This window comes from Rhinoderma darwinii, chromosome 2 (assembly GCF_050947455.1).
Source record: "Rhinoderma darwinii isolate aRhiDar2 chromosome 2, aRhiDar2.hap1, whole genome shotgun sequence".
Taxonomy (NCBI): domain Eukaryota; kingdom Metazoa; phylum Chordata; class Amphibia; order Anura; family Rhinodermatidae; genus Rhinoderma; species Rhinoderma darwinii.
In genome coordinates this window covers 409728947-409752571 of record NC_134688.1, presented here as the reverse complement: position 1 = coordinate 409752571, position 23625 = coordinate 409728947, and the positions used below count along the sequence as shown (strand labels likewise).

Here is a 23625-nt window from a genome sequence, read left to right as displayed (position 1 = left end):
TCACTGTCCAAGGTGCTGAAAGAGCTAACTGATTGGCAGTAGCTCTTTCAGCACCCTCGACAGTGAATGCCGAACACAATATACAGCAACCTGTTAAAAAAAAAAGAAAAAGTTCGTACTTACCGAGATCTGCCCTCCCGGCCGTTGCCTTGGTGGCGCGCCTCTCGACATCGGGCCCCACCTCCCTGAATGACGCGGCAGTCCATGTGACCGCTGCAGCCTGTGCTTGGCCTGTGATTGGCTGCAGCTGTCACTTGGACTGAATTGTCATCCCGGGAGGTCAGACTGGAGGAAGAAGCCGGGAGTTATCGGTAAGTCAGAACTTCGTTTTTTTTTACAGGTTCATGTTTATTGGGATCGGTAGTCACTGTCCATGGTGCTGAAACAGTTTAACTCTTTCAGCACCCTGGACAGTGACTATGTCCTGACGTCGCGTACCAGACATTTTTTTGCCGGGTTCGGCCAAAACGAGTTCGGCCGAACCCGGTGAAGTTCGGTTCGCTTGTCCGGGTTCGCTCATCTCAAAGACACTCCGTTTGGATGTTTGGAAACAGAAAAGCACGTGGTGCTTTTCTGTTTACATTCATCCTTTTGACAGCTGGTGCGCTGTTTCAGTCGGTTCGCACGGAAGTGCTTCCGTGCAACCTGCGTGGTTTTCACGGACCCATTGACTTCAATGGGTGCGTGATGCGCGAAATACGCAGAGTTATTGAACCTGTCGCGTTTTGTACGCAGCGAACAAACGCTGCGCAAAAAGCACGGACTGTCTGTACTGCCCCATAGACTTGTATTGGTCGATGCGTGGCGCGTGAAAACCACGCGGCCCGCACGGACCGAATACACGCTCGTGTGAATCCCCCCTTAGGCTCAGAGCCCATTTTTCAAATCTGACATATTTCACTTTATGTGGTAATAACGTCTGAATGCTTAAACCTACCCAAGCGATTCTGAGATTGTTTTCTCGTGAAACATTGGGCTTCATGTTCGTGGTAAAATTTGGTCGATATATTCAGTGTTTATCGGTGCAAAATTGCAAAATTTAGAGAAAATTTGGAAAAAATTGCATTTTTCAGAATTTAAATGCATCTGCTTGTAAAACAGACTGTTATACCACCCAAAATAGTTACTAGTTCACATTTCCCATATGTCTACTTTAGATTGGCATCGTTTTTTGAACATTCTTTTATTTTTCTTGGACGTTACAAGGCTTAGAACATAAACAGCAATTTCTCATATTTTTAAGAAAATTTCAAAAGCCTTTTTTTTAAGGTACCTCTTGAGTTCTGAAGTGGCTTTGTGGGGCCTATGTATTAGAAACCCTGATAAAACACCCCATTTTAAAAACTAGACCCCTCAAAGTTTTCAAAACAGCATTTAGAAAGTTTTTTAACCCTTCAGGCATTTCACAGGAATTAAAGCAAAGTGGAGGTGAAATTTGCAAATTTCATTTTTCTTGCTGAATTTCAATTTTATTCAATTTTTTTTCTGTAACACAGAAGGTTTTACCAGAGAAACACTACTAAATATGTATTGTCCAGATTCTGCAGTTTTTAGAAATGTCCCACATGTGGCTCTACTGCGCTCGTGGAATAAAACACAAGCCCTTAGAAGCAAAGAAGCACCTAGTGCATTTTGAGGCCTCTTTTGAGGTGTTGAGGTGCCAAAACAGTAGGAATCCCCCAATAGTGACCCCATTTTGGAAACTACACCCCTCAAGGAATTCATTTATGGTTGTTGTTACCATTTTGACCGCATAGTTTTTTCACAGCACGTATTTCAATTGGGCTGTGAAATGAGAAAAATTTCATTTTTTCCAATAAAATGTCATTTGTAATCAAAATTTCTTATTTTCACAGGGAACAAAATACCCCATTTTGTTGCCCAATTTGTCCTTAGTGTGGCAATACCCCATTGGTGGTGATAAACTGCCGTTTGGGCCCATGGGAGGGCTCAGAAGGAAAGGAGCGCTATTTGTTCTTTGGAGTCCAGATTTTGCTGGATTGGTTTTCGGGTGCCATGTCGCATTTGCAGAGCCCCAGAGGTATCAAAGCAATAGAAACCAACCACAAATGACCCCATTTTGGAAACTACACGCCTCAAGGAATTCATTTATGGGTGTTGTGACCATTTTGACCCCATAGTTTTTTCACAGAACGTATTTGAATTGGGCTAGGAATTAAAACAAAATTATTTTTTTCAAATAATATGTAGTTTTGGCTGAAAATTTCTTATTTCCACAAGAAACAAAATACCACATTCTGTTGCGCAATTTGTTCTGAGTGCCGCAATACCCCATTTGTTGTGATAAACTGACGTTTGGGCCCATGGGAGGGCTCAGAAGGAAAGGACCACCATTTTGCCTACTGGGGATTTTCTAGTGCAAAGTCATGTATGCAGAAGCCCCTGCGGTACCAGTACAGTTGAAACCTGCAAGAAGTGACCCATTTTAAAAACTACACCCTTAAGGCATTCATCTAGAGGTGTAGTGAGCATTTTAACCGGAGACCTACACCCCATAAACTGTAATGTGGGTTCTCCCGGGTATGGCAATACCCTACATGTGGCTGTTATCAGCTGCCTGGGCACACAGCAGGGCTCAGAAGGGAAAGACGAGGGGGGATAAGCTGTGCGGAGTGCATCAGGGTAAGTAAAATTGGGGTAATTTATAAACCAAGGGATGTATGATAAATTTTAAAACACTCTTTCATACAGAGCTCTGGTTATTCGGGACACGTGTCACATTGATATATTGTGTCCTCCCTTATCGCCCTCTTATAGCAGACTTTGCACCTCTTTTGACTTTTTCCTTTCTTGCCAGTTTGGGGAACTTCTCCTGGAAAGTGTTGCCGCCCTGGTACGATGTGTGTGGCCCCGCTTCCAGAAGTACTGGGTGCCCCCCCTTCTTGGTCCCTAAAGATTAGGTTCTTGATAACCACCTATTGAAATTCCAGGAAAGTTCCCCTCTGGCCTGTACATCGACGTAGCACGTACGCATTGTACAATGCCATCTGTATGATGTGCCCGGCCAGCTTCTTATACCACACCGCATGGCGCTGTAGGGCTTCAGGACTTGATCTGACAAGTCCATCCCTCCCATGTACCTATTGTAGTCCAGGATGCAGTCTGGTTTGGGGGTGGCCTTTCCTTCATATATCCTAAACCTGTAGGTATACCCTGATGCACTCTCGCACAGCTTATACATCTTCACGCCATACCTTGCCCTCTTACCCGGCAGGTACTCGCGGAATTGAAGCCTCCCTTTAAAATGTACCAGGGACTCCTCAATAGAAATACACTTCTCGGGGGTGTATGCTTGGGAAAACCGGGCACTGAAACGGTCTAATAGGGGTCTCCGTTTATACAAACAGTCAAAACTGGGGTAATCTCGGGGTGGGCACGGCTCATTATCAGTATAATGTAAGAAGCGAAGTATTGCCTCATTTATTTATTTTTTTAGGTTACAGTTCAGTTCTGAAGTTGCTTTGATGGGCCCATATATTAGAAACCCCTATGAAACACCCCATTTTAGAAACTAGACCCCTCAAAGTATTCACAACAGCATTTAGAAAGTTTATGAACCCTTTAGGTGTTTCACAGAAATTTAGAGCAAAGTAGAGGTGAAATTTAAATTAATTTTTTTTGTCAGAAAATCCTCTTTATACCATTTTTTTTATAACACAAAAGGATTTATCAGAGAAACGCAACTTAATACGTATTGCCCAGATTCTGCAGTTTAGAGAAATATCGCACATGTGGCCCTAGTGCGGTAATGGACTGAAGCACCGGCCTCCGAAGCAAAGGAGCACCTAGTGGATTTTGAGGCCTCTTTTTTTTTATTAGGCACCATGTCCGGTTTGAAGAGGTCTTGTGGTGCCAAAACATTGGGAACCCCCCCAAAAGTGAGCCCAATTTGGAAACTAGACCCCTTGAGGAATTCATTGTAGTTTTCTTGGGGTGCATGCGGCTTTTTGATCAGTTTTTATTCTATTTTTAGGTGGCGTGGTGACTAAAAAACAGCAATTCTACTATTGTTTTTTTATACTATTTTTTTTTTACAGCGTTCACCGTGCACTATAAATGATATATTAACTTTATTCTGCGGGGCGATACGATTACGGCGATACCAGATGTTTATAGTTTTTTTTTATGTCTTATGGCGTTTGCACAATAAAATACGGTTTGTAAAAAATCATTCACTTTTTATGTTACCTTGTTCTAAGCGGCAGAACATTTTTATTTTTCAATCAATAAAGTCGTGCGAGGACTTATTTTTTGCGTAACGAACTGTAGTTTCGATCAGTACCATTTTTAGGTACATGCGACTTTCTGATCTCTTTTTATTCCATTTTTTGGGAGGTGAAGTGACCAAACAATTGTGATTGTGGTACGGTTTATTATTATTTTCTTTTACGGCGTTTACCGTGCGGGATAAATAATGAAATAATTTTGTAGTTCAGGCCGTTACGGACGCGGCGATACCAATTATGTATAGTTTGTTTGTTTATATATTTTTATTAATAATAAATGACTGATAAGGGAAAAAGGGGGATTTTTACTTTTAATACTTTTAAAACTTTTATTTTCTTATTTTTACACATCCTTTTTTTAACTTTATTACTTTGTCCCACTAGGGGACTTGAGGGCAGGAGGCCCTGATCGCTATTCTAATACACTGCGCTACATGCGTAGTGCAGTGTATTAGAACTGTCAGCTACTCACTGACAGCAAGCATAGTGGGTCCTGACTTTGTCAGGACCCACTAGGCTTCCATCTATGGCATAGCCGGACGCCATTGTTTGTTGTCCGGTTGCCATAGTCACCATCGCCGGCCGCTATCGTGTAGCAGGCCGGCGATGGCAGCTTAACCCCTAAAAAGCCGCGATCTCTATAGAACGCGGCTTTTAAGGGGTTAATCAGTGGGGACACAGCGATCGGTCCCCGCTGTAGGAGCTGTGACAGCTGCTGTACAAGAAAGCAGTTGTCACAGCTCCTGTATGTGTCGGGAGGACGGCCGAAACGGGCGTTACTCCAGAGACGTACTATTAGGTCATGGAGCGCGAACGATACAGCTGCCATGACCTAATAGTACGTCCAGGAGCGGGAAGGGGTTACGGTCTAAAATAGGCTGGTCATTAAGGGGTTAAAAAAACGTATTTACTTCAATGGGGAAATTGTAAATAAAATTAAAACTGCAAGGAAAGCTTATTGCTGCAGGAATATTCTGCTAAGGCCTCATGCACACGACCGTAAAAACTCCCGTTATTACGGGTCGTAATTACGACCCGTAATAACGGGCTCATAGACTTCTATTGGCGACGGGTGCCTTCCCGTTTTCTCACGGGAAGGTGCCCGTGCCGTTGAAAAAGATAGAACATGTCCTATTTCAGGCCGTAATAACGGCACGGACAGTCCATAGAAGTCTATGGAGCTCTCGTAATGACGGGTGGCTACATGTGTGCACCCGTCATTACGGCAGCGTTGCTAAGCGACGTCAGTAAATAGTCACTGTCCAGGGAGCTGAAAGAGTTAACTGATCGGCAGTAACTCTTTCAGCACCCTGGACAGTGACTACCGATCAGTATAAACCTGTAAAAAATAAAAATAAAAGACGTTCATACTTACCGAGAACTTCCTGCTTCCTCCAGTCCGGTCTCCCGCCCGTTGCCTTGGTGACGCGTCCCTCTCGACATCCGGCCCGACGTCCTGGCCATCCCTGGATGACGTTTCAGGCCATGTGACCGCTGCAGCCAATCACAGGTCAATCACAGGCTGCAGCGGTCACATGGACTGCCGCGTCATCCAGGGATGTCGGGCTGGATGTGAAGAGAGGGACGCGTCACCAAGACAACGGCCGGGTAAGTATGAATTTCTTTAACTTTTATTACAGAAAGGGCTGTCCCTTCTCTCTATCCTGCACTGATAGAGAGAAGGGGCTGCCGATTAGTGCAGTGCTATTTTGCCGCCAAAAACGTGCCCGTAAATACGGGTGGAATACGGGTGACACCGGACCCATATTTACGGGCACGGGTCCGTAAATACTGGTGCAAAACGGGTCGAATACGTGTGACACCGGACCCGTATTTACGCCAGTATTTACGGGTGGGAAAAAATACGGTCGTGTGCATGAGGCCTTAGGGTATGTTCACACGGCCAAATTTCAGACGTATACGAGGCGTATTTTGCCTCGTTTTACGTCTGGAAATACGTCTCAAATACGTCGTCAAACATCTGCCCATTACTTTCTATGGGTATAACGTTGTATTGTCCACACGACGCGTAATTTTACGCGTCGTACGGCAATTACGACGCGTAAAATTACGCCTCGTAAAAAGAAGTGCAGGACACTTCTTTGGACGTTTTTGGAGCGGTTTTCTCATAGACTCCAATGAAAACAGCTCCAAAAACGGACGTAAAAAACGCTGCGAAAACGGCGTGAAAAATGCGAGTTGGTAATAAAACGTCTGAAAAGCAGGGTCTGTTTTCCCTTGAAAACAGCTCTGGATTTTCAGACGTTTTTGTTGACTACGTGTGAACATACCCCAAAACTGATTCTTTTCAAATCTGCAACTGTTAGGGTATGTGCACACACACTAATTACGTCCGTAATTGACGGACGTATTTCGGCCGCAAGTCCCGGACCGAACACAGTGCAGGGAGCCGGGCTCCTAGCATCATACTTATGTACGATGCTAGGAGTCCCTGCCTCTCCGTGGAACTACTGTCCCGTACTGAAAACATGATTACAGTACGGGACAGTTGTCCTGCAGCGAGGCAGGGACTCCTAGCATCGTACATAAGTATGATGCTAGGAGCCCGGCTCCCTGCACTGTGTTCGGTCCACTACTTGCGGCCGAAATACGTCCGTCAATTACGTAGTAAGCAAAAACGTCTGAAAATACGGAGCTATTTTCAAGGGAAAACAGCTCCTGATTTTCAGACGTTTTTTGAGCAACTCGCGTTTTTTGCGGCGTTTTTTTACGGACATTTTTGGAGCTGTTTTCAATAGAGTCTATGAGAAAACGGCTCCAAACACGTCCCAAGAAGTGTCCCGCACTTCTTTTGACGAGCCATCGTTTTACGCGCCGTATTTTGACAGCAACGCGTAAAATGACAGCTCGTCTGCACAGAACATCGTAAGACCCATTGCAAGCAATGGGCAGATGTTTGCCGACGTATTGGAGTCGTCTTTTCAGGCGTAATTCGTGGCGTAAAACGCCTCCATTACGTATGAAAAGAGGTTGTGTGCACATACCCATAGGGTATGTGCACACGGCCTATTTTCGGTCGTTTTTCAGGCTGTAAACGCCCCAAAAAATGGCTGAAATTACAGGGGCTGAACGCCTCCATACATCTGCCCATTGATTTCAATGGGAAAAACTGCGTTCCGTTGCCACTTGATGTTTTTACGCGGCCAATTTTAAAAATTGCGCGTAAAAAAAAAAACTTTAAAAAAGAAGTGCATGTCACTTCTTGAGCCATTTTTCATTGGGTCAATAGAAAAACAGCTCCAAAAACGTCCGTAAAAAACGCCTGATGCATAAAAGCGGCTGTAAATCAGAGGCTGTTTTCCTTTGAAAACGGCTCCGTATTTTACAGCTGTTTTTTGTTAAGCGTGTGAACGTAGCCTTATTTGGGCAAAACTGTGACAAAATCCACTGGTAAATATGTTCGTTTTATTTTTTCCGAAGTTGCGATTTTCGCGCCGTAATAACTGCGATTACGTTGCAAAAGTCTCAACACTTGGCTTTCTATTGCAGGTTTTGCGTCCCCATTGAATTCAATGGGGAAAACCCGCAACAGAAAATCAACAAAAACGCATCATAAATTGACATGTTGCAGAATTTAATTCCGAAATGCAGGTCAGTTTATTAACGTTTACGCTGCATTTTTTTTCCCGCAGCGTGGGCATGAGATTTTCTAAATCTCATCCACTTTGCTGCTACTGTAAATGCTGCGGAATTTCTGCACACAATTCCGTTACGGAAATTCCGCCGTGATTACGCTACATGGGAACCCAGGCATTAAAAAGTTTTAATTTGAAGTTCATTTGATCCAGAAAGTTATTCTGTTGCCCTTGTGGGGTCAGGAATGATTTAAATTACCATATGAGTTAACATTGTCCCTAGTAAGGCCCCATGCACACGACCGTGCCCGCAATCACGGCCTGCGATTGCGGGCACGGCCGGCCGCTGACTGACAGCCGCATTTTCGGGCCGTGCTCCCATACAAAGTATGGGAGCACGGCCCGCAAAATGCGAAAGAACGGACATGTTCCATAATTCCCGGAACATTTCCACGGCACGGACACCCTTCCGTAGTGCTACGGAAAGGTGTCCGTGTTCAATGAAAGTGAATTGCGGTCCGCAAAAACTGAGGTTTTTTTCGGTCGTGTGCATGGGGCCTTAGGGTTTTGTTTTGCCTTCCTCTAGACCGGATCCAGGTTTAAGGCCCCATGCACGCGACAGCAAACGACATGCACACGACAGCAAAAAACCTCCGTTTTTGCGGACCGCAACTGCGGTCCGCAAAAACGGAGCCATTCACTTTCATTGAACACTGACACCTTTCCGTAGCACTACGGAAGGGTGTCAGTGCCGTGGAAATGTTCCGGGAATTATGGAACATGTCCGTTCTTTCGCATTTTGCGGGCCGTGCTCCCATACTTTGTATGGGAGCACGGCCCGAAAATGCGGCTGTCAGTCAGCGGCCGGCCGTGCCCGCAATCGCGGGCCGTGATTGCGGGCACGGTCGTGTGCATGGGGCCTAACTTGAAGGAAATTTGTCTTTTTTTCTAAATTTTCTTGCGGAATTGCTGATAAAACATTCCCCTAACATCTCTACTATAACTTTGGGTATTCATTATGATTTTTTTATTTCTCATGTTTGAATTTGTCATGTTGCAGAGTGAGTGATGAAGACATTTTAGCATTTTATATTATTTATCATTTCTAAACTTTATGACCCAAGTTACAAAAAGATAAAATAAAAATATTTAACATGAAAATAAAATTTGGCCAATCTAAGCAGGATATCTAGTGGGACAAACTCAGATTTCAGGTGCTTTCCGCAGGGTCGTGGGGGTCCTAACATGTTTGTCAGTGAGACATTACTAGCTTTGCTGTTTTCTGCCAGCAGAGGGAGCATAACTCAACTCCTGCACAAGGAGAAGGTAAGTGGTGGATGCTCTATCATGAGAGAACTGTGTTGAATACGAGCAGAGCTTTAGTTCTGTAAAACGGCCGCTATGCAGTGGTCGAAGCCATTTGCTTCCAACTACTGCATACCGTTCAAAACATCCGGCGCCCGGAGGCAGCCGCACCGATCATATACTGATGACCTATCCTGTGGATAGGTCATCAGTTGTCCAGTCATGGACAACCCTTTTAAATCTGTTTATTTAGGGGATTTGGAGCCTGTATCAGAATAACTGAGCTCTGATCGCTATAAAAATACATGAAGAAATGAATCGCCTCAAAATTTTGGACCTAAGAACGATGAAAAAAGTTGGAGATTTAAGGCCCTTTTACACGGGCCATTTATCGGGCAAACAAGCGTTCACAGAAAGCTCATTCCCGATCATTGCCCTGTGTGAACAGGGCAACGATCACCCGATGAACGAGCAAATGATTGTATCATTCATGCAGCAAGAAATATTATCGTTGTCAGCAGCACATCTCTCTGTGTAAACCGGGAGACGCGCTGCCGACATGATAGAAATGTATGGGGACGAGCGATCGGAGTAACGAGTGATCATCCCCATACATAGCTCCTTGTGAAAGGAGCAAACTAGCACCGATAAACAAACTCTCGTTGATCGGCACTCATTTACACGGCCCAGGTCGGGCCATGTAAGGGGACACTTCCTTTGAAGCTGAATTAAAGGGATCCTGTCACCAGCATTTCACTTATTAAACCAGCAATACCTGGTGGTAGTGGGTGAAAAATCATTTCTATATAACCTATAATTGTCTTCTTAGTCGGCTCTGTAGCTTTAGTATTCAGTTTTTGTGTTCCCACACCGTATGCTAATGAGCATAAAAGAGTCAAATCTTCATTCCTCAAGTCTTCCTGAGTTTACCCCGCCTCCTTACTTTTGATTGACAGCTCCTCGCCTTTCCCCAGCACACATAATCCCGCGCTTGTGCATTGATGTCCTCTTCTTGTGTGTGCACACAAAGGGACACCAGATTACTATAAAAAGTGCAAAATGTTTGTAGACCGTTATTTACAGTCTGAGGAGGAGTTTAGCAGAGGGGATAATGGCAATGAGCTTTTGATAGCAGCGGCCAGTGAGGGATAAGTAAAGTTCAATAGGTGAAATGCTGGTGACAGGTTCCCTTTAAGGGGCCATTCATATATAAATTGTATTTTAATAGAATTTCCACTTGACATTATCTAGAAGATCTTGGTTTGGTAGAGTGGTATTAACCTTGGCAGGGAGAGGTCCAGTGGCTATTTCACTGTGTAAGGGCTTGTCCACAAGTAGCGGAATTGCTGCGTTTTTTCCGTCCCGAATTGCGGATCAAAAAACCGAGCAGAATAAGGTAGCAGCAAAATGGGTGAGTTTTAACAAGTCTCATCCATGCGTAAAAATTCAGAGTAGAAATTGACCTGCGGTGCGTATTTTTCGGATTGCATCAGGTCAATTCCTGTTGTGGAAAGTGGACTGAATTGCTGCGTTTTTCAGAGGAGATGTCACCCTCTCCCAGCACTGGGAAAAACGCAGAAAATATGCACCATTTTTCTTCTGCCGTGGAATGTCTGCTACTTTCAGCGGAATTGCTGCAGAAATTTTCTGCAGCAATACCGTTATGTGTGGATCAGCCCTAATGGTTAAAAAGGATAGGTAGGATTGTATATATCTATGGAACACCTTGAAAGGCTTTCTGCATAATATGTGAAACAATCCTGTGATCTGGCTCTCCAGGGCTGGGTGAAGCAAAGTGCACGTTCTATAAGTAGATATTCATAAGCTTGATGGATTTACCCACTCATTGTGTTTTCATCAAGGGGGATTAGCTAGATTAAAATCCTAGAGTGTACATGTGCTGATGTAATTAGAATTTTATATATTAGGCTATTTTCACACAGAGTTTTTTGCAGGCAGAATTTCTGCCTCAAAATTCCATTTGGAAGTTTGAGGCAGATTTTCCTCTCCCTGCACGCAGTTTTTCGCCCACGGCCATTGAGAGCCGCGGGCATAAAACGCCGCGAAATGCGCTTTCTCTGCCTCCCATTGAAGTCAATGGGAGGTCAGAGGCGGAAACGCCTAAAGATAGGGCATGTCGCTTCTTTCTCCCGCGAGGCGGTTTTACCGCTCGCGGGAGAAAACAGCCCCCGCCTCCCATCGAAATCAACGGGAGGCATTTTCAGGCCGTTTTTGACTAGTTTTTTGGCGCGGTTTCTGTGTGAACATAGCCTAAATGCCCAGCTAAAGAGAATCTACCTGAAAGCTTGCCTTTTGGGAAGATAGGAAAGAAAATCTTACACGGTCATTGTATATCTGTCTATGCTAACAATCAAATGAACAATGGGTTCACATGAATTATTATTTTATTTAATTTAATATCAGTGGAATATGGATTGAATATCTGATACAAAAAATCCCTCAGTTATCAAGTCATTTGTGATCAGTAAAAGCAGTGCCAAAGTGAGCATCGATGGCAAGGTGATAACTTTTCTGGATGACCATTATTATATCAGAGTATATTTATTCCAAGCAGATTTGTTCCAATTTCGTTTATTATAGTTTTAATGTATTGCACTTTGTATGCAATATAGTCAGTGGAGATGTGATCTCTTTACATTTATTGACAAGAAAGACTGGCATGATATGTATCCTAGGAAGAGTGATAGCAATTTGCAATAATTGTAGTCATTTAATTAATTAATTGCTTTAATCCTACAGTGTTGGTTTTGTAGAAGCACCTGAGGCTATGCTCTGTATGGGGGTTCTACTAGAACAGATAGCAAAGCATTCTCAAGCTCTTCCTCCCTCTGAAGTATCTGTTGTACTGCCAGTCTAGTTGTAAATGGCTTTGTCAGATCAAAAGAATTAAAAGGAAAAAAATGGAAAAGAAGAAACATTTCTATTAGAATTCTCTCGTGCTGCATATATTTTATGGCATTGCTGAAATAACTCTCTTTGGCCCAGTTCACACAGACTTTTACCCTTTCACCTATGACCGCACCCCTGGAGAGACGTCCCATTCGCTGGACAGGAAACCTGAGGATATAAAAGGACACCCCTCTCCACACACACCAGTCAGGTTTCCTGTCCTCCGGATGGAAGGATAGTCCTGAGGAAAAACACTTCTCCCGGGGTTGCAGACCCCCTAGCAATGTCTTACCTTATTCCACTAGGGGTGCACTGGAAGGTATAATTCTCCTTTGGAGGGAGCAACCTTGAGCCTGGTACAGGGCCTCCCTCCTGCTGCCCTGTCAAAACGGAGGTGGTTTAAAGTCCACACTGTGGTCCTTCCTCTGGCGGGGAGCGGTTTCCCGGGGTCATGTTCGGCTCCCTCGGCTGGACGATGCCCAGCGTTTGCGGCTTCCAGCCCATTCACGGACTCTTCCGGTCGCCGCGACGCGTCATTTCCGGCGGGGTGACGCGTCCAACACTCCAGGAGGCGGTGGTTTCCGGTGACCCATACGGGGAGGAGGTGCTCCAGCTTCCGGAGCTGAGGGCCTCCCAGCCAATCCATGGCCTATTTAGGCCTGAAACAGCAGGAGCTTCGGTCTCCAGTCTTCTTCCTCCATTATAGAAACGCCAGGAGAAGCACCAGGACGCACTGACCGCTCGGATGCCAAATCCTCCAGTCTGGTACTTGAGGACGCCAGGAATATGGGGTAAGATTAAAAAAAAAACCTCTTCCTTACTAAATACTGTTCCACTTTCTTTTGTACATATGTTTAGGCCAGAGATTGTCCTAGGAAAAAAACAGGATAAGGCCCATAACAAGGAATGTGCTATATGTAAAAAGAAACTAGCATCATCCTATAACAAAATAAATGTTTAGACAACATTATATCAGAAGAGTCCACAAACTTAGCCACAAGTATCAAGGATATTGTAAGGGCAGAAGTTAGAAACTCCCTAAAGTCCCTTAAAAGGAAAAAAGATTCACCATCTACCTCCTCTAGCCGGATAGTTTCCGATTCCTCAGCTGAGGAGGATCCTCAACTAGGAGAAGGGGAGTATAGCTCCTTAGATTCCTTAGGTGAGGATTAGGGAGAAAGAAATTTGTTCCCAAAAGAGGACATAGACCTACTCCTTAAGACGGTAAGGGCTATAATGAACATAGATGATCCTAAGGAACCTCGGTCCGTCCAGGACATAATGTTTCAAGGCCTAGGACCTAAAAAGAATAAAACCTTTCCCATCCATAGGAACATAACTAACCTCATTAAAAAAGAGAATGGAAAAATCCTGATAGGAAAGCAGGCATTCCCAAATTCCTCAAAAGGAAGTATGCCTTTGAGGACGAAGTATGTAAGGACTGGGATAACACCCCTAGACTCGATGCTCCAGTAGCTAAGATTTCAAGGAAACACTCCCTTCCCTTTGAAGATCTAGGCTCATTGTCTGACCCTATGGATAGGAAAGCACACTTCTATCTAAAAAAGACCCAGGAAGCTTCTACGGGGGCCTCAGGCATTGCAGCCACTTGTGTGGCCAGATTTCTGAAAATTTGGCTCACACAATTGAAGCTTCATCAGACTCCTCAGTAGACTCTGTACGCCTTTCCGCCAGATCAGCAGCCCTGTCAAATTCTGCTAGACGAGCTATCTGGCTAAAAACCTGGAAAGGGGACACGGGATCCAAAGGGAAGCTGTGCGCTATTCCCTGCTCGGGAGATTATCTCTTTGGGCCTCCGCTTGACGACTTTCTGGAAAAAGCGTCAGATAGCAAAAAGGGGTTCCCTGCACAAGCAAGGCCAACAAGAGATTCCTTTCGTCCCAAAGGGCCTAATAACAAAAGACCTAACCCTAGGGGACAGGACTTTAGATCCTCAAGATTTACGAGGAAAAATAAATCCTCTCTCTTTAGGCCCCAAAAGGACCCTAAAAATAGGGACCAACAATGACGCCATAGAATCCATGGTGGGGGGTCGTCTTTCCCTGTTTTTCAAGGATTGGCAGAAGATATCAGCGACTCCTTGGATTCTAGTAATTATAAAAACGGGGTACGTGCTAGAGTTCAGGTCTCTTCCCCAGACCGATTTTTTTTTTTTCCCACAAGGGTTTTAAGGGACCCAGAGCAGCAAAAAAATCCTAGAATTAGAAGTCCTGTCACTCATAAAAAAAAAGAGTCCTAATTCAGGTTCCAAGCATAGAGACAGGTCAAGGCTTTTATTCCCCTCTATTCCTCGTGAGCAAACCAGGAGGAAAACACAGGGTCATTATAAACCTAAAAAGATTAAATCTTTATCTGACCTACAAAAATTCTGCATGGAGAGCATTGCGTCAACTATAAATCTCCTCTCCAGGGATTGCGTGATGGCCTCAATAGACCTGGAGGACGCTTACTACCACATACCCATATTTCTTCATCATCAAAGATATCAGAGGGTAGCCGTGACAATCAACGGGTCCTTAATTCACCTACAATACAGAGCCCTCCCCTTTGGCATCTCACAAGCCCCAAGGGTATTTTCAAAACTAATAGAGGAAATGACCTCTTACATCAGGACGAATGACATCCTCCTGATCCCATACCTGGACGACTTTTTGTTGGTGGCAGAAACCTCTAAAACCTTGACTCTACAAATACAAATAGTTTGCGCTATACTAGCAAAATTAGGATGAAACATAAATTTAAAAAAAATCAAATCTAAACCCATCAAAAAGATGTGTATTCCTAGGAACTCTGCTGGACTCCTCCAAGCAGATGTCCTTCCTTGCTTCCAGAAGACAAAATCAGTCCCCTAATAGACAGGATATCAGAGATCTACCTAGGCCACATGACATCTTTCAGGAAAGCTATGTCTGTCCTGGGCCTCATGACATCATGCATCCCAGCTGTACTATGGGCTCACTTCAGATCCAGGGCCCTTCAGTGGGACATTTTAAATCAGTGGGACAGGAGCAGTCTCTCCCTAGATCAACCCCTACACATCTCATCCGCAGCACGGCTGTCTCTCAGATGGTGGTTGAACAGGGAGACCCTCATGCGGGGTATTCCATGGAAGTTAACCCCTACTCTAAACATTACCACAGATGCGAGTCCTTGGGATGGGGAGCTCATTACGATGCCTCTTTTCTTCAGGGTCAGTAGGATCAACAGACCATACAGGGATCCTCCAACTTCAGGGAACTGGCGGCAGTTCTTCAGGCCTTGAAGAGATCCATACCAGCAATTTCAGGTCGATACTTAAAGATCTATTCCAACAACACGACCACAGTGTCTTATATAAATCGGCAGGGGGGTACAAGATCGGCCTCGCTGATGGACTTCTCCTCACAGATCTTTTTCCTGGCAGAACGCCACCTATTGACCCTATCAGCTGTCCATCTGAAGGGAAAAGACAACCAGGTGGCAGACTTCCTAAGCCGAGAAAGGCTTCGCCAATCAGAATGGTGCCTGAATACAACAGTATTTCAGAAAATTATCCTCAAATGGGGGACCCCATCAATAGATCTATTCACATTCAAGGAAAACAGACCCAAAGATTCTTCTCCCTAAACCCTTTAGACCACCCAACAGCAATAGACGCATTCTCCCAGTGTTGGAGTCAAGAGAGGGGTTACGCCTCCCCCCCCCCCTGAACCTCCTCCCAAGTGTAATAAAAAAAGGTCAGGGAAGACAAGGCCAGTGTGATATTAATAGCCCCCTTCTGGCCAAAGAGACCATGGTTCACGTGGTTGAGGAAAATGTCTTCAGACCAACCATGGGTTCTCCCGAACAGGTCAGATCTCCTATATCAGGGCCCAGTAATACACCCCGCCATTCATGGAATGCATTCTTGAATTTTGCAGGCAAGGATATTAATCCTTTAACCAAACCAGATATCCCTTTAATATTGGATTTCCCTCAGGCAGGGTTAATTAAAAACCTTAGGCCTACTACGTTAAAGGTTCAGATTTCTGCTTTAAGTTCCTTCTTAAATTCTAAATTAGCAGAACACCCCTGGATCAAGAGATTCCTAACCGCTGCCTGCAGACTCAAACCCCAGATAAGATCCCCAGTTCCTCCCTGGAACTTAAATCTCGTTCTCCAGGATATGATAAATCCACCATTTGAACCAATATACTATCTCCTTGAAAATGCTGACACTCAAAATGACATTCTTGTTAGCCATTACATCAGCCTGTAGAGTGAATGAGATTCAGGCCCTCTCTGCCTTCCCTCCACACACCCTACTGTTAGTCATCCTAAAAACCTTACCAGGATTTCTTCCTAAAGTGGTCTCTCCCTTTCATTTAGACCAAGATATTGTTCTTCCCTCCTTTTGTGATTCCACAAAAAATCAGAGGGAACAACAGTTTAACTGCCTAGACTTAAGATGCCTAGTCCAGTACCTGAAGATTACCCAGGATCTAAGATCCTCAGAAAATTAGTTTGTCCAATTTCAGGGTCATAACAAGGGTTCGGCAGCCAGTAAAGCCACTATAGCGAGGTGGATTAACCCCTTCCCGACATTTGACGTACATGTACGTCATGGAAAGCATTGACTTCCCGCAAAATGCCGTACATGTACGTCAAACGTTTGGCACCGGCTCAGAAGCTGAGTCGGTGCCATCATCGTCGGATCTCAGCTGTATCTTACAGCTGACATCCGACTGTAACGGCGGGGACCGAAATTAGCTTCGATCCCCGCCATTAACCCCTTAAGTGCAGCGCTCAAACGCGATCGCTGCACTTAAGGTGTTTGCAGCTCATCGGAGCCCCAGCAATGAAATTGCCGGGGTTCCGGTGGCTGCAATGGCAACCGGAGGCCTAATACTCGGTCTGCCTAGCACCGAAGCCGGTCAAGATCCGCCCGGCGGCGGAGCCTGATCGGCTTCCGTAGCTGCCGGCAAGATGGCGCCGGGTCAGGAGCTGATCCGGCGTCATCAGCGGTGGAGGTCAGCTGTACTGTACAGCTGACATCCACCTGTAACGGCAGGAACCGGAGCTAGCTCCGATCCCTGCCATTAACCCCTTCGATGCAGCAATCGAAAGCGATTGCTGCATCGTAGTGGTTACAAGCAGATCGCCAGCCCTGACAGGCAATCGGGACTGGCGACTGCTGTTATGGCAACAGGAGACACAATGGTCTCCTGCTCTGCCATTACGGAAGCCGATTTAGGCCCCGCCGGGTGGCGAAGCCTAAACGGCTTGCTGTCAGTGAATGACTGACAGATCTAATACATTGCACTACATAGGTAGTGCAATGTATTAGAAAAAAAAAAATCTGACCGTTGGACCTTCAAGTCCCCTAGTGGGACTTGAGAAAAAGTGTAAAAAAAGTATAAAAAAGTGTAAAAAAAAGTGCAAAAAATAAAAGTTTGAAAACAATAAAAGTTTCAAGTAATCAAATAACACACAATCCCCCTTTTACTCTTATCAAGTCCTTTATTATTGAAAAATAATAATAAACCATATGTATTTGGTATCGCCACGACCGTAACGACCGGAGGTATCAAAATATTATATTATTTATTGCACGCGGTGAACAGCGTAAAAAAAACCCGTAAAAAACGTTACCAGAGTTTCTGTTTTTTGGTCACTTTGCCCTACAAATATTACAATAAAAAGTGATCAAAAAGTCGCACGTATCCAAAAATGGTACCTATAAAAACTATAGCTCGTCCCGCAAAAAACAAGCCCTCATACAACTCCGTCGACAAAAAAATTAAAACGTTATGGTTCTCACAACTTGGCGACAGAAAAAAGACATTATTTTTACAAAAGTAATTTTATTGTGCAAAAAGTTGTAAAACATAAAAAAGTGCTATAAATTAGGTATCGCCGGAATCGTACGGACCCGCAGAATAAAGATAACGTAATTTATAACGCATGGTGAACGCTGTATAAAAAAAAACTAAAAAAGCTGTGCCAGAATTGCGTTTTTTTGTTTACCTGGCATCCCAAAAAATAGGATAAAAGGTGATCAAAAAGTTGCATGTACCCCAAAATGGTACCAATAATAACTACAGCTCGTCCCGCAACAAACCAGCCTTCATACCGCTACGTCTATGAAAAATAAAATTAGTTATGGCTCCAATAAGTCAGGAAATAAAAAAATATGCAGTTGTGCCCGAGGGGAACATTTCTTCTGTTTCAAGAGGCGATTTATCAAGGACCTAAAATTAGGGAACCAGGAAGGGGAGGGCCCAAACATATCCGCTGGAAGCGACGGTGCCCGTATTATACCAGGATAATACTTTCCCAGCAAAATTCCCCAAACTACAAAGGCGCGGAGTGTGGACCAAAAGGGGGATAAGAAATGACACCATTTATCAGTGCGACACCGGCCTGTGCGGAAAGGATTGCTTCACAGCGTAACACACATCTATGGATTATTTTTATTTTTTTATACCACCTGACTATGCCCCTTATATACTCCGCCCCTCTTACATGTACCCCCACATTATAAAACACCAGCAATACTCAAACAAATATAGTACCAAGCAAAATCCGCTCTCCAAAAGCCAAATGGTGCTCCCTCGGCCCTGAACCCTACAGCGTCCCCAAACAGCAGTTTCCTTCAACATATATGGCATCGTCATACCCGGGAGAACCCTTTTAACAATTTTTGGGGTGTGTGTCTCCAGCGTCATAAGCTGGGCATGACATATTTGCCACTGAATGGCATATCTAGGGAAAAATATACATTTTTAATTTGCACCATCCGCAGCGCATTCATTTATGGAAAAGACCTGTGGGGTGAAAATGCTCACTACACCCCTTAATTAATGTCTTGAGGGGTGCAGTTCCATAGTGGGGGTCACTTATCAGGGGTTTCTTTTTATTATTTCACATCTGAGCCTCTGCAGTTGTGAACCAATACTTTGTAAATCGCCAAATTAGGCCTCCACTCCGCATGGTACTCTTCACTTCTGAGCCCTGTCATATGTCCAGACAAAAGATTAGGGCCACATGTAGGGTGTTTCTAAAACCGGGAAACACCGCATAATAATTAGAGAGCTGTCTTGTTATGGTGGCACAAGCCGGGCACCACATATTGGCATATCTATGGAAAAAAATCCCATTTTCACTCTGCAACATTGAGCGCACACTAATTTCTACAAAACACCTGCAGGGTTAAAATGCTTACTACACCCCTTGGTAAATGCATTGAGGGGTGTAGTTTCCAAAATGGGGTCACTTCTGGGGGGTTTCCACTGTTTTGGGCCCACAGGTGCCCAGAAACCAATCCAGCAACATCTGCACTCCAAATGGCGGTCCTTCCCATCTGAGCCCTGCGGTTTGCCCAAACAGCAGTTTATGACCACATATGGGGTATTGCCGTACTCGGGAGAAATAGCTTTACAAATGTTGGGTTCTTTTTTTCCTTTATTTGTTGAGAAAATAAAAAAATTTGCGCTAAAGCTACGTCTTATTGAAGAAAAAGGACTGTTTTTATTTTCACTGCCTAATTCTAATAAATTCTATGAAACATCTGTGGGGTCAAAATGCTCACTACACCCCTAGATGCATTCCTCAAGAGGTGTAGTTTCCTAAATGGAGTCCCTTTTTGGGCGTTTTCATTGTTTTGTCCCCTCAGGGGCTTTGCAAATGTGACCTGGCCTCCGCAAATCATTCCTGCTAAATGTGATCTCAAAAAGTCAAATAGTGCTCTTTCCCTTCTAAGCCCTGCCGTGTGTCCAAACAGCCGTTTATTACCACATGTGGGGTATTGTTTTACTCGGGAGAAATTGCTTTACAAATTTTGTGGTGCTTTTTCTCCTTTAGTCCTTCTGGAAATGAGAAAAAATTAGCTAAACCTACATTTTCTTTGAAAAAATGTAGATTATTATTTTCAGGGCCTACTTCCAATAATTTCTGCAAAAAAACTGTGGTGTCAAATCGCTCACTATACCCCTAGATAATTTCCTCAATGGGTGTTGTTTCCAAAATGGGGTCACTTGTGGGGGGTTTCCACTGTTTTATCCCCTCAGGGGCTTTGTAAATGTGACATGGCCTCCGCAAACCATTCCTGCTAAATTTTAGTTCCAAAAGCCAAATGGCGCTCTTTCCCTTCTCAGCCTCGCCGTGTGTCCAAACAGCCGTTTATTATCACATGTGGGGTACTGTTTTACTCGGGAGAAATTTCTTTACAAATTTTATGGTGATTTTTCTCCTTTAGTCCTTGTGGAAATGAAAAAAAATTAGCTAAACCTACATTTTATTTGAAAAAATGTAGATTTTCATTTTCACAGCCTACTTGCAAAAATTTCTGCAAAAAACCTGTGGGGTCAAAATGCTCACTATACCCCTAGATAATTTCCTTGAGGTGTCTAGTTTCCCAGATGGGGTCACTTTTGGGGGATTTTGACTGTTTTGGCACCGCAAGAGCCCTTCAAACCTGACATGGTGCCTAAAATATATTCTAACAAAAATAAGGCCCCAAAATCCACTAGGTGCTTCTTTGCTTCTGAGGCCGATGCTTCAGTCCAGTAGCACGCTACGGCCACATGTGGGATATTTCCTAAAACTGCAGAAACTGGGCAACAAATATTGAGTTGCATTTCTCTGGTAAAACCTTCTGTGTTAAAAAAAAAATTGTATTAAAAATGTATTTCTGCAGAAAAATATGGAATTTGTAAATTTCACCTCTACTTTGCTTTAATTCCTGTGAAATGTTTAAAGGGTTAAGACATTTTCTAAATGCTGTTTTTAATACTTTGAGGGGTGAAGTTTTTAAAATGGGGTGACTTTTTTGGGGTTTCTAATATATAAGGCCCTCAAAACCACTTCACAACTGAACTGGCCCCTGTAAAAATAGCCTTTTGAAATTTTCTTGAAAATGTGAGAAATTGCTGCTAAAGTTCTAAGCCTTGTGAGGTCATAGAAAAATAAAAGGATGTTCAAAAAACGATGCCAATCTAAAGTAGACATATGGGGGATGTTAATTAGCAACAATTTTGTGTGGTATAACTGCCTGTCTTACAAGCAGATACATTTAAATTGAGAAAAATGCTAATTTTTGCAATTTTTCGCTAATTTTTGGTGTTTTTCACAATTAAATACTGAACATATCGAGCAAATTTTGCCAGTAACATAAAGTCCAATGTGTCACGAGAAAACAATCTCAGAATCGCTTGGATAGGTGAAAGCATTCCAGAGTTATTACCACATAAAGTGACACATGTCCGATTTGAAAAATGAGGCTCTGTCAGGAAGGTCAAAAGTGGCTAAAGAGGGAAGGGGTTAAGTAGGCCATACAATTAGCCTACATAAATCAGAAGACCAGCCCCCAGAGTTTTTTGGAGCTCACTCCACCAGGGTTGTGTACACTTCGTGGGTAGAGAGAGCAGAGGCATCTCTAGACCAGATATGCAAGGCTGCCACATGGAGTTCTCCACACCTTTTTCAAACACTACCGATTACAACTGCATACAGCCTTCGACTTGGCCTTTGGTAGAAAGATGCTACAAGCGGTGGTCCCATCCTAAATACGGATTTCTATTTTACATCTCCAGGGGTGCTATCATAGGTGAAAGGGTAAAAGATTGATTACTTACCGGTAATCGGTTTTTCAAGAACCTATGACAGCACCCCGTTGTTACCCTCCCTATGGTTTGTGGCAAATAAGCCATCCTTAGGGCAGATTCACACAAACGTGTATTGCGTCCGTGCAGGCCGCGTGGTTTTCACGCGGCTCGCATGGACCAATAGAAGTATATGGGGCAGTACAGACAGTCCGTGCTTTTTTCGCAGCGTTTGTCCGCTGCGTAAAAAGCGCGACATGTTCAATATCTCTGAGTTTTTCACGCATCACGCACCCATTGAAGTCAATGGGTGCGTGAAAACCACGCATGCCGCACGGAAGCACTTCCGTGCGAACTGGCTGTTTCGCGCAACAGCTGTCAAAATGATGAATGTAAACAGAAAAGCACCACGTGCTTTTCTGTTTACAAACATCCAAATAGCGTGTCATAATGATGGCGGCTGCACGAAAGCCACGCAGCCGCGAATCATAAGCTGCTGCCATACGCAGCTGTCAAGTGGCTTTTGCGCAGGCAAAACGCTGCGTGTTTTGCGTGCGCAAAAACGCCACGTTCGTCTGAATCAGCCCTTAGGTAGATCGCTAACCTAAATTCAAAGGAATTCTTTGTAAATATTGTGTATATATACGGTGTGAGGGAATTTCACTAGGGTGGTACAAAAAAAACCACAACAATATAAACAAAACTATTTCATCCAGAGTTCTTGATAAAGTCTGGTGTGTGTGGAGAGGGGTGTCCTTTTTATATCCTCAGGTTTCCTGTCCAGCGGATGGGATGTCTCTCCAGGGGTGCTGTCATAGGTTCTTGAAAAACCGATTACCGGTAAGTAATCAATCTTTTTTGGAGCTGATTTGAAAGTCGAAATCAGCCTCCCATTGGTTTCAATGGGAGACGGAGTCGTTTGTTTTCCGCGGTGGCTTTTATCCATTTGCGGGGAAAAAGAGTGGCATGTTCTTTCTTGCTGCTGTTCCGCCTCTGCCCTCCCATTGAAATCAATGGGTGGCAGAAAAAGCGTTTTTCGCAGAGCTTTTCGCCCACGACGCTCATTGGCCGCTTGTAAAGAAACTGCACGAAAACCGCAGCAAGAAAGTGCTCTCAGGTCAAAATCTGCCACAAAATTCCTTCAGGAATTTTGAGGCAGATTTTTTTCTGCCTGCAAAATCCTCCTTGTGAGCAGGGCCTTAAAGAGGACCTATCACTAGGTCATATAAGTTGAACTGGTTATTGACCTGAATAGCGCTCTCTCCATGATTTCAGCACTGTTTTGCTTTTTTCCTGGACTCCACCGTTCCAGAGATATGGTTGACTGTTGTGTTGGCTCCCAATATGCTAATTTTCTGTAGTTACATAACAGGGAGTGAACTACCCCCAAGCTGCTTCACGCTAAGTGGTTAGCATCAGAGGCAGCGAAGCTAGCTCCAAACCTTTGGCTAATTAGAGCAATTAAGCATATAGGGAGCCAACACAACTCCTGAAGACGTCAGGGGCTTCTCTTGGAGTGGAATCCCCAATCACAGCGTCGGCAACGCTGTGGACGGGGATTCCGCTTCAGGAGTTGCTACTGATGTCACTGCCCATATATGGACAGAGACATCAAGCGCTCCAACCATGAGCAACCTACAAGGGGGCTGTGTGGCGCAACCTACAAGGGGGCTGTGTGGCGCAACCCACAAGGGGGCTGTGTGGCACCACCCACAGTCTACAGGGAGGCTTTATTGCACAATCTACAGGGGGGCACTATCTACAACGGGGGGGGGGGGGGGCTATGTGTGGCAGCCAGGGGAGGGAGGCATTATACTGTGTGGAGGCCACAAAGCGGACATTATACTGTGTAGGGGCACTACAGGGGCAATATACTGTGTGTGGCACTTAGGGGCATAAAACTGTGGGCACAATTAGAGGACAAAATACTTTTTTCCTTGAAGGGGGTTATAATATATTATTATTATACTGTATGGGGGCACTAAA

The 23625-nt window shown here is 44.3% G+C and overlaps 1 protein-coding gene across 2 annotated transcripts in view; it reads left to right on the top strand.

Annotated features, from left to right (window-relative positions):
* The window catches only part of LOC142743420 (apoptosis-inducing factor 3-like), a 119672-nt gene that overhangs the window by 12504 nt on the left and 83543 nt on the right, over positions 1 to 23625 (top strand). Inside the window, exon 1 of one of the 2 annotated variants that reach the window (XM_075854175.1) lies at positions 9098 to 9169. The exons of the other annotated variant lie outside the window; for it this stretch is intronic. The gene's annotated coding sequence lies outside the window, so the exon portion shown is untranslated. Of the gene's footprint in view, positions 1 to 9097; positions 9170 to 23625 lie in introns of those variants that run through there. 2 annotated transcript variants of the gene reach the window in all.